The sequence below is a fragment of the Bufo gargarizans genome, chromosome 8, assembly GCF_014858855.1.
Source record: "Bufo gargarizans isolate SCDJY-AF-19 chromosome 8, ASM1485885v1, whole genome shotgun sequence".
NCBI lineage: Eukaryota > Metazoa > Chordata > Amphibia > Anura > Bufonidae > Bufo > Bufo gargarizans.
The window spans coordinates 28198012-28208656 of NC_058087.1; positions in this window are offsets into that span (position 1 = coordinate 28198012).

Below are 10645 nucleotides of genomic sequence, written 5' to 3' on the forward strand. Positions count from 1 at the left end.
TTGCGGCAAGTCTTCAGGATTTTTGGCCGGAGCAAAAAGCGCAGCATGCTGCGGTATTTTCTCCAGCCAAAAAATGTTCAGTTCCGGAACTGAAGACATCCTGATGCATCCTGAACGGATTTCACTCCATTCAGAATGCATTAGGATAAAACTGATCAGGATTCTTCCGGCATAGAGCCCCGACGACGGAACTCTATGCCGGAAGAGAATAACGCAAGTGTGAAAGAGCCCTTACAGTATCCGCTAAACACAGGGAAGGCTGCTCAGGGCTGCCCTCTGGTGGAAGGTTTGATGACGTTTTACCTCTTGGGAGAGGAGAAGAGGGGCACTGCACCAACTGATGTATGATGATGATCATATAGGTGGTAAATTTTGCCTACTACCACATTGTCATGCAGGCCTTAAATAAATCACAACCCAGCACAAATCATAGTTGGCCTGAACTGCACCGAGAGCTCCATCAGCTCTGCTGTGTCTTTGGTAAATGTAAACGGGCTGTACAGGATTAGAAATAAATTATACATCTTCCAAATACCTCCTAGCAACAGCACCACAATGTCTATTGGTGGTTTGTGATATTGCATCTTTAAGTGAAATCGGCTGAGCTGTGATACCAGATACAACCTGTGGACAGGTGTGGCACTGTTTATGAAAGAAAACAGTCATGTAATCCTGTACGTTCCCTTTAATGTCCACTATTCAGTTCATTATATAGTTTGGATTTTTTTATGTCAAATTACAGTACAGACCAAAAGTTTGGACACACCTTCTCATTCAAAGAGTTTTCTTTATTTTCATGACTATGAAAATTGTAGATTCACACTGAAGGCATCAAAACTATGAATTAACACATGTGGAATTATATACATAACAAAAAAGTGTGAAACAACTGAGAATATGTCATATTCTAGGTTCTTCAAAGTAGCCACCTTTTGCTTTGATTACTGCTTTGCACACTCTTGGCATTCTCTTGATGAGCTTCAAGAGGTAGTCACCTGAAATGGTCTTCACTTCACAGGTGTGCCCTGTCAGGTTTAATAAGTGGGATTTCTTGCCTTATAAATGGAGTTGGGACCATCAGCCGCGTTGTGGAGAAGTCAGGTGGATACACAGCTGATAGTCCTACTGAATAGACTGTTAGAATTTGTATTATGGCAAGAAAAAAGCAGCTAAGTAAAGAAAAACGAGTGGCCATCATTACTTTAAGAAATGAAGGTCAGTCAGTCCGAAAAATTGGGGCAACTTTGAAAGTGTCCCCAAGTGCAGTCACTAAAACCATCAACCGCTACAAAGAAACTGGCCCACATGCGGACCGCCCCAGGAAAGGAAGACCAAGAGTCACCTCTGCTGCGGAGGATAAGTTCATCCGAGTCACCAGCCTCAGAAATCGCAGGTTAACAGCAGCTCAGATTAGAGACCAGGTCAATGCCACCCAGAGTTCTAGCAGCAGACACATCTCTAGAACAACTGTTAAGAGGAGACTGTGTGAATCAGGCCTTCATGGTAGAATATCTGCTAGGAAACCACTGCTGAGGACAGGCAACAAGCAGAAGAGACTTGTTTGGGCTAAAGAACACAAGGAATGGACATTAGACCAGTGGAAATCTGTGCTTTGGTCTGATGAGTACAAATTTGAGATCTTTGGTTCCAACCACCGTGTCTTTGTGCAAAGCAGAAAAGGTGAACGGATGGACTCTACATGCCTGATTCCCACCGTGAAGCATGGAGGAGGATGTGTGAAGGTGTGGGGGTGCTTTGCTGGTGACACTGTTGGGGATTTATTCAAAATTGAAGGCATACTGAACCAGCATGGCTACCACAGCATCTCGCAGCGGCATGCTATTCCATCCGGTTTGCGTTTAGTTGGACCATCATTTATTTTTCAACAGGACAATGACCCCAAACACACCTCCAGGCTGTGTAAGGGCTATTTGACCATGAAGGAGAGTGATGGGGTGCTGCGCCAGATGACCTGGCCTCCACAGTCACCGGACCTGAACCCAATCGAGATGGTTTGGGGTGAGCTGGACCGCAGAGTGAAGGCAAAAGGGCCAACAAGTGCTAAGCATCTCTGGGAACTCCTTCAAGACTGTTGGAAGACCATTTCAGGGGACTACCTCTTGAAGCTCAACAAGAGAATGCCAAGAGTGTGCAAAGCAGTAATCAAAGCAAAAGGTGGCTACTTTGAAGAACCTAGAATATGACATATTTTCAGTTGTTTCACACTTTTTTGTTATGTATATAATTCCACATGTGTTAATTCATAGTTTTGATGCCTTCAGTGTGAATCTACAATTTTCATAGTCATGAAAAAAACAAAAACTCTTTGAATGAGAAGGTGTGTCCAAACTTTTTGTCTGTACTGTATATATTCAGGCCATGTGGTGCCACCACTGGGAGGAGGTCACTGTACAGTATCTGCATTTATACAGTTAGAACTCAATGGGAGCTGTATAAATCTGCATACAGCAAGCTCCCCCTGCTGGTGCCTGCAAGACAGTATAAATCTGTATGCAGTGAGCTCCCCCTAGTGGTGGCTGCAGGAGCTGTATAAATCTGTATGCAGTGAGCTCCCCCTAGTGGTGGCTGCAGGAGCTGTATAAATCTGTATGCAGTGAGCTCCCCCTAGTGGTGGCTCAAGGAGCTGTATAAATCTGTATGCAGTGAGCTCCCCCTAGTGGTGGCTGCAGGAGCTGTATAAATCTGTATGCAGTGAGCTCCCCCTAGTGGTGGCTCAAGGAGCTATATAAATCTGTATGCAGTGAGCTCCCCCTAGTGGTGGCTCAAGGAGCTGTATAAATCTGTATGCAGTGAGCTCCCCCTAGTGGTGGCTCAAGGAGCTGTATAAATCTGTATGCAGTGAGCTCCCCCTAGTGGTGGCTGCAGGAGCTGTATAAATCTGTATGCAGTGAGCTCCCCCTAGTGGTGGCTCAAGGAGCTGTATAAATCTGCATGCAGTGAGCTCCCCTTAGTGGTGGCTGCAGGAGCTGTATAAATCTGTATGCAGTAAGCTCCCCCTAGTGGTGGCTCAAGGAGCTGTATAAATCTGTATGCAGTGAGCTCCCCTTAGTGGTGGCTGCAGGAGCTGTATAAATCTGTATGCAGTAAGCTCCCCCTAGTGGTGGCTGAAGGAGCTGTATAAATCTGTATGCAGTGAGCTCCCCCTAGTGGTGGCTGAAGGAGCTGTATAAATCTGTATGCAGTGAGCTCCCCCTAGTGGTGGCTGAAGGAGCTGTATAAATCTGTATGCAGTGAGCTCCCCCTGGTGGTGACTGAAGGAGCTGTATAAATCTGTATGCAGTGAGGTCCCCCTAGTGGTGGCTCAAGGAGCTGTATAAATCTGTATGCAGTGAGCTCCCCCTAGCGGTGGCTCAAGGAGCTGTATAATCTGTATGCAGTGAGCTCCCCCTAGCGGTGGCTCAAGGAGCTGTATAATTCTGCATGCAGTGAGCTCCCCCTAGTGGTGGCTCAAGGAGCTGTATAAATCTGCATGCAGTGAGCTCCCCCTAGTGGTGCCTCAAGGAGCTGTATAAATCTGCATGCAGTGAGCTCCCCCTAGTGGTGGCTCAAGGAGCTGTATAAATTTGTATGCAGTGAGCTCCCCCTAGTGGTGGCTGAAGGAGCTGTATAAATCTGTATGCAGTGAGCTCCCCCTAGTGGTGGTTGAAGATGCGGTATAAATTAGTATGCAGTGAGCTCCCCCTAGTGGAGGCTGCAGGTAGACGCTGAGAAGATGGAGAATCAGCACAGTAGCAGGTGCCTTCTGACCACAGACCTCAACGGAAGGTGCGCCAACGAAACTGTGACACAATCTGAAGATGGCTTTGTGATGAAGTCCATGTAAACAACACAACAAAGTCATATAGAGTTATATCAGGTGGGTAATGTCTAGTGTTGAGTGGATCGAAGTTAACAAAGTGAACCTCGATCCCAATTTCAGGAAAAATTTGATTTGTCACAAAGCCGAGTTTTCTTGCGCTTCGTGGTAATGAATCAATTTTTCCTGAAATGGCGTTAAAAAACAATAAAATACATACCTCACCCATTTGCTTGTGGAGAGGCCATAGTGACCATCTGGAATGAAGAAAATGCGCAAAATCTTGCATGCGGTGCCGTGTGAGGTCACTGATGACGTCACCACAGTGCGCACAAGATTTTGTATTATGGCAAGAAAAAAGCAGCTAAGTAAAGAAAAACGAGTGGCCATCATTACTTTAAGAAATGAAGGTCAGTCAGTCCGAAAAATTGGGGCAACTTTGAAAGTGTCCCCAAGTGCAGTCACAAAAACCATCAACCGCAACAAAGAAACTGGCCCACATGCGGACCGCCCCAGGAAAGGAAGACCAAGAGTCACCTCTGCTGCGGAGGATAAGTTCATCCGAGTTACCAGCCTCAGAAATTGCAGGTTACCAGCAGCTCAGATTAGAGACCAGGTCAATGCCACACAGAGTTCTAGCAGCAGACACATCTCTAGAACAACTGTTAAGAGGAGACTGTGTGAATCAGGCCTTCATGGTAGAATATCTGCTAGGAAACCACTGCTAAGGACAGGCAACAAGCAGAAGAGACTTGTTTGGGCTAAAGAACACAAGGAATGGACATTAGACCAGTGGAAATCTGTGCTTTGGTCTGATGAGTACAAATTTGAGATCTTTGGTTCCAACCACCGTGTCTTTGTGCGACGCAGAAAAGGTGAACGGATGGACTCTACATGCCTGGTTCCCACCGTGAAGCATGGAGGAGGCGGTGTGATGATGTGGGGGGGCTTTGCTGGTGACACTGTTGGGGATTTATTCAAAATTGAAGGCATACTGAACCAGCATGGCTACCACAGCATCTCGCAGCGGCATGCTATTCCATCCGGTTTGCGTTTAGTTGGACCATCATTTATTTTTCAACAGGACAATGACCCCAAACACACCTCTAGGCTGTGTAAGGGCGATTTGACCATGAAGGAGAGTGATGGGGTGCTGCGCCAGATGACCTGGCCTCCATAGTCACCGGACCTGAACCCAATCGAGATGGTTTGGGGTGAGCTGGACCGCAGAGTGAAGGCAAAAGGGCCAACAAGTGCTAAGCATCTCTGGGAACTCCTTCAAGACTGTTGGAAGACTATTTCAGGTCACTACCTGTGGAAGCTCATCAAGAGAATCCCAAGAGTGTACAAAGCAGTAATCAAAGCAAAAGGTGGCTACTTTGAAGAACCTAGAATATGACATATTTTCAGTTGTTTCACACTTTTTTGTTATGTATATAATTCCACATGTGTTAATTCATAGTTTTGATGCCTTCAGTGTGAATCTACAATTTTCATAGTCATGAAAATAAAAAAACTCTTTGAATGAGAAGGTGTGTCCAAACTTTTGGTCTGTACTGTATATATTCAGGCCTTGTGGAGCCACCACTGGGAGGAGGTCACTGTACAGTATCTGCATTTATACAGTTAGAACTCAATGGGAGCTGTATAAATCTGTATACAGCAAGCTCCCCCTGCTGGTGCCTGCAAGACAGTATAAATCTGTATGTAGTGAGCTCGCCCTAGTGGTAACTGCAGGAGCTGTATAAATCTGTATGCAGTGAGCTCCCCCTTGTGGTGGTTGAAGGAGCTGTATAAATCTGTATGCAGTGAGCTCCCCCTAGTGGTGGCTGAGGGAGCTGTATAAATCTGTATGCAGTGAGCTCCCCCTAGTGGTGGCTCAAGGAGCTGTATAAATCTGTATGCAGTGAGCTCCCCCTAGTAGTGGCTCAAGGAGCTGTATAAATCTGTATGCAGTGAGTTCCCTCTAGTAGTGGCTGAAGGAGCTGTATAAATCTGTATGCAGTGAGCTCCCCCTAGTGGTGGCTGAAGGAGCTGTATAAATCTGTATGCAGTGAGCTCCCCCTAGTGGTGGCTCCAGGAGCTGTATAAATCTGTATGCAGTGAGGTCCCCCTAGTGGTGGCTCCAGGAGCTGTATAAATCTGTATGCAGTGAGCTCCCCGTGGTGGTGACTGAAGGAGCTGTATAAATCTGTATGCAGTGAGTTCCCCCTAGTGGTGGCTTAAGGAGCTGTATAAATCTCTATGCAGTGAACTCCCCCTAGTGGTGGCTCAAGGAGCTGTATAAATCTGTATGCAGTGAGCTCCCCCTAGTGGTGGCTCAAGGAGCTGTAAAAATCTGTATGCAGTGAGCTCCCCCTAGTGGTGGCTGAAGGAGCTGTATAAATCTGTATGCAGTGAGCTCCCCCTAGTGGTGGCTGAAGGAGCTGTATAAATCTGTATGCAGTGAGCTCCCCCTAGTGGTGGCTTTAGGAGCTGTATAAATCTGTATGCAGTGATTTCCCGCTAGTGGTGGCTGAAGGAGCTGTATAAATCTGTATGCAGTGAGCTACCCCTAGTGGTGGCTGAAGGAGCTGTATAAATCTGTATGCAGTGAGCTCCCCGTGGTGGTGACTGAAGGAGCTGTATAAATCTGTATGCAGTGAGTTCCCCCTAGTGGTGGCTTAAGGAGCTGTATAAATCTCTATGCAGTGAACTCCCCCTAGTAGTGGCTGCAGGAGCTGTATAAATCTGTATGCAGTGAGCTCCCCCTAGTGGTGGCTCAAGGAGCTGTATAAATCTGTATGCAGTGAGCTCCCCCTAGTGGTGGCTGAAGGAGCTGTATAAATCTGTATGCAGTGAGCTCCCCCTAGTGGTGGCTGCATTAGCTGTATAAATCTGTATGCAGTGAGCTCCCCCTAGTGGTGGCTCAAGGAGCTGTATAAATCTGTATGCAGTGAGCTCCCCCTAGTGGTGGCTGAAGGAGCTGTATAAATCTGTATGCAGTGAGCTCCCCGTGGTGGTGACTGAAGGAGCTGTATAAATCTGTATGCAGTGAGTTCCCCCTAGTGGTGGCTTAAGGAGCTGTATAAATCTCTATGCAGTGAACTCCCCCTAGTAGTGGCTGCAGGAGCTGTATAAATCTGTATGCAGTGAGCTCCCCCTAGTGGTGGCTCAAGGAGCTGTATAAATCGGTATGCAGTGAGCTCCCCCTAGTGGTGGCTGAAGGAGCTGTATAAATCTGTATGCAGTGAGCTCCCCCTAGTGGTGGCTGCATTAGCTGTATAAATCTGTATGCAGTGAGCTCCCCCTAGTGGTGGCTCAAGGAGCTGTATAAATCTTTATGCAGTGAGCTCCCCCTAGTGGTGGCTCAAGGAGCTGTATAAATCTGTATGCAGTGAGCTCCCCCTAGTGGTGGCTCAAGGAGCTGTATAAATCTGTATGCAGTGAGCTCCCCCTAGTGGTGGCTGCATTAGCTGTATAAATCTGTATGCAGTGAGCTCCCCCTAGTGGTGGCTCAAGGAGCTGTATGAATTTTTATGCAGTGAGCTCCCCCTAGTGGTGGCTCAAGGAGCTGTATAAATCTGTATGCAGTGAGCTCCCCCTAGTGGTGGCTGAAGGAGCTGTATAAATCTGTATGCTGAGAGCTCCCCCTGTCGCTGACTGAAGGAGCTGTATAAATCTGTATGCAGTGAGATCCCTCTAGTAGTGGCTGAAGGAGCTGTATAAATCTGTATGCAGTGAGCTCCCCCTGGTGGTGACTGAAGGAGCTGTATAAATCTGTATGCAGTGAGTTCCCCCTAGTGGTGGCTTAAGGAGCTGTATAAATCTCTATGCAGTGAGCTCCCCCTAGTGGTGGCTGCAGGAGCTGTATAAATCTCTATGCAGTGAGCTCCCCCTAGTGGTGGCTGCATTAGCTGTATAAATCTGTATGCAGTGAGCTCCCCCTAGTGGTGGCTCAAGGAGCTGTATAAATCTTTATGCAGTGAGCTCCCCCTAGTGGTGGCTCAAGGAGCTGTATAAATCTGTATGCAGTGAGCTCCCCCTAGTAGTGGCTCAAGGAGCTGTATAAATCTGTATGCAGTGAGCTCCCCCTAGTGGTGGCTCCAGGAGCTGTATAAATCTGTATGCAGTGAGCTCCCCCTAGTGGTGGCTGAAGGAGCTGTATAAATCTGTATGCTGAGAGCTCCCCCTGGTGCTGACTGAAGGAGCTGTATAAATCTGTATGCAGTGAGTTCCCTCTAGTGGTGGCTGAAGGAGCTGTATAAATCTATATGCAGTGAGCTCCCCTTAGTGGTGGCTGCAGGAGCTGTATAAATCTGTATGCAGTGAGGTCCCCCTAGTGGTGGCTTAAGGAGCTGTATAAATCTCTATGCAGTGAGCTCCCCCTAGTGGTGGCTGCAGGAGCTGTATAAATCTGTATGCAGTGAGCTCCCCCTAGTGGTGGCTCAAGGAGCTGTATAAATCTGTATGCAGTGAGCTCCCCCTAGTGGTGGCTCAAGGAGCTGTATAAATCTGTATGCAGTGAGCTCCCCCTAGTGGTGGCTGCATTAGCTGTATAAATCTGTATGCAGTGAGCTCCCCCTAGTGGTGGCTCAAGGAGCTGTATGAATTTTTATGCAGTGAGCTCCCCTAGTGGTGGCTCAAGGAGCTGTATAAATCTGTATGCAGTGAGCTCCCCCTAGTGGTGGCTGAAGGAGCTGTATAAATCTGTATGCTGAGAGCTCCCCCTGTTGCTGACTGAAGGAGCTGTATAAATCTGTATGCAGTGAGTTCCCTCTAGTAGTGGCTGAAGGAGCTGTATAAATCTGTATGCAGTGAGCTCCCCCTGGTGGTGACTGAAGGAGCTGTATAAATCTGTATGCAGTGAGTTCCCCCTAGTGGTGGCTTAAGGAGCTGTATAAATCTCTATGCAGTGAGCTCCCCCTAGTGGTGGCTGCAGGACCTGTATAAATCTCTATGCAGTGAGCTCCCCCTAGTGGTGGCTCAAGGAGCTGTATAAATCTCTATGCAGTGAGCTCCCCCTAGTGGTGGCTGAAGGAGCTGTATAAATCTGTATGCAGTGAGCTCCCCCTAGTGGTGGCTTAAGGAGCTGTATAAATCTCTATGCAGTGAGCTCCCCCTAGTGGTGGCTGCAGGAGCTGTATAAATCTGTATGCAGTGAGCTCCCCCTAGTGGTGGCTGCAGTAGCTGTATAAATCTGTATGCAGTGAGCTCCCCCTAGTGGTGGCTGAAGGAGCTGTATAAATCTGTATGCAGTGAGCTCCCCCTAGTGGTGGCTGCAGGAGCTGTATAAATCTGTATGCAGTGAGTTCCCGCTAGTGGTGGCTGAAGTAGCTGTATAAATCTGTATGCAGTGAGCTCCCCCTAGTGGTGGCTGAAGGAGCTGTATAAATCTGTATACAGTAAGCTCCCCCTAGTGGTGGCTCCAGAGCTGTATAAATCTGTAAGCAGTGAGCTCCCCCTAGTGGTGGCTCAAGCAGCTGTATAAATCTGTATGCAGTGAGCTCCGCCTAGTGGTGGCTCAAGCAGCTGTATAAATCTGTATGCAGTGAGCTCCCCTAGTGGTGGCTCAAGGAGCTGTATAAATCTGTATGCAGTGAGCTCCCCCTAGTGGTGGCTGCAGGAGCTGTATAAATCTGTATGCAGTGAGCTCCCCCTAGTGGTGGCTGCAGGAGCTGTATAAATCTGTATGCAGTGAGCTCCCCCTAGTGGTGGTTGCAGGAGCTGTATAAATCTGTATGCAGTGAGCTCCCCCTAGTGGTGGCTGCATTAGCTGTATAAATCTGTATGCAGTGAGCTCCCCCTAGTAGTGGCTCAAGGAGCTGTATAAATCTGTATGCAGTGAGCTCCCCCTAGTGGTGGCTCAAGGAGCTGTATAAATCTGTATGCAGTGAGCTCCTCCTAGTAGTGGCTCAAGGAGCTGTATAAATCTGTATGCAGTGAGCTCCCCCTAGTGGTGGCTCCAGGAGCTGTATAAATCTGTATGCAGTGAGCTCCCCCTAGTGGTGGCTGAAGGAGCTGTATAAATCTGTATGCAGTGAGCTCCCCCTGGTGCTGACTGAAGGAGCTGTATAAATCTGTATGCAGTGAGTTCAATCTAGTAGTGGCTGAAGGAGCTGTATAAATCTGTATGCAGTGAGCTCCCCCTAGTGGTGGCTGAAGGAGCTGTATAAATCTGTATGCAGTGAGCTCCCCCTAGTGGTGGCTCCAGGAGCTGTATAAATCTGAATGCAGTGAACTCCCCCTAGTGGTGACTCCAGGAGCTGTATAAATCTGTATGCAGTGAGCTCCCCCTAGTGGTGGCTGCAGGAGCTGTATAAATCTGTATGCAGTGAGCTCTCCCTAGTGGTGGCTGAAGGAGCTGTATACATTTTTATGCAGTGAGCTCCCCCTAGTGGTGGCTGAAAGAGCTGTATAAATCTGTATGCAGTAGTGAGCTCCCCCTAGTGGTTGCTCAAGGAGCTGTATAAATCTGTATGCAGTGAGCTCCCCCTAGTGGTGGCTGAAGGAGCTGTATAAATCTGTATGCAGTGAGCTCCCCCTAGTGGTGGCTGAAGGAGCTGTATAAATCTGTATGCAGTGAGCTCCCCCTAGTGGTGGCTGCAGGAGCTGTATAAATCTGTATGCAGTAAGCTCCCCCTAGTGGTGGCTGCATTAGCTGTATAAATCTGTATGCAGTGAGCTCCCCCTAGTAGTGGCTCAAGGAGCTGTATAAATCTGTATGCAGTGAGCTCCCCCTAGTGGTGGCTGCAGGAGCTGTATAAATCTGTATGCAGTGAGCTCCCCCTAGTGGTGGCTGCAGGAGCTGTATAAATCTGTATGCAGTGAGCTCCCCCTAGTGGTGGC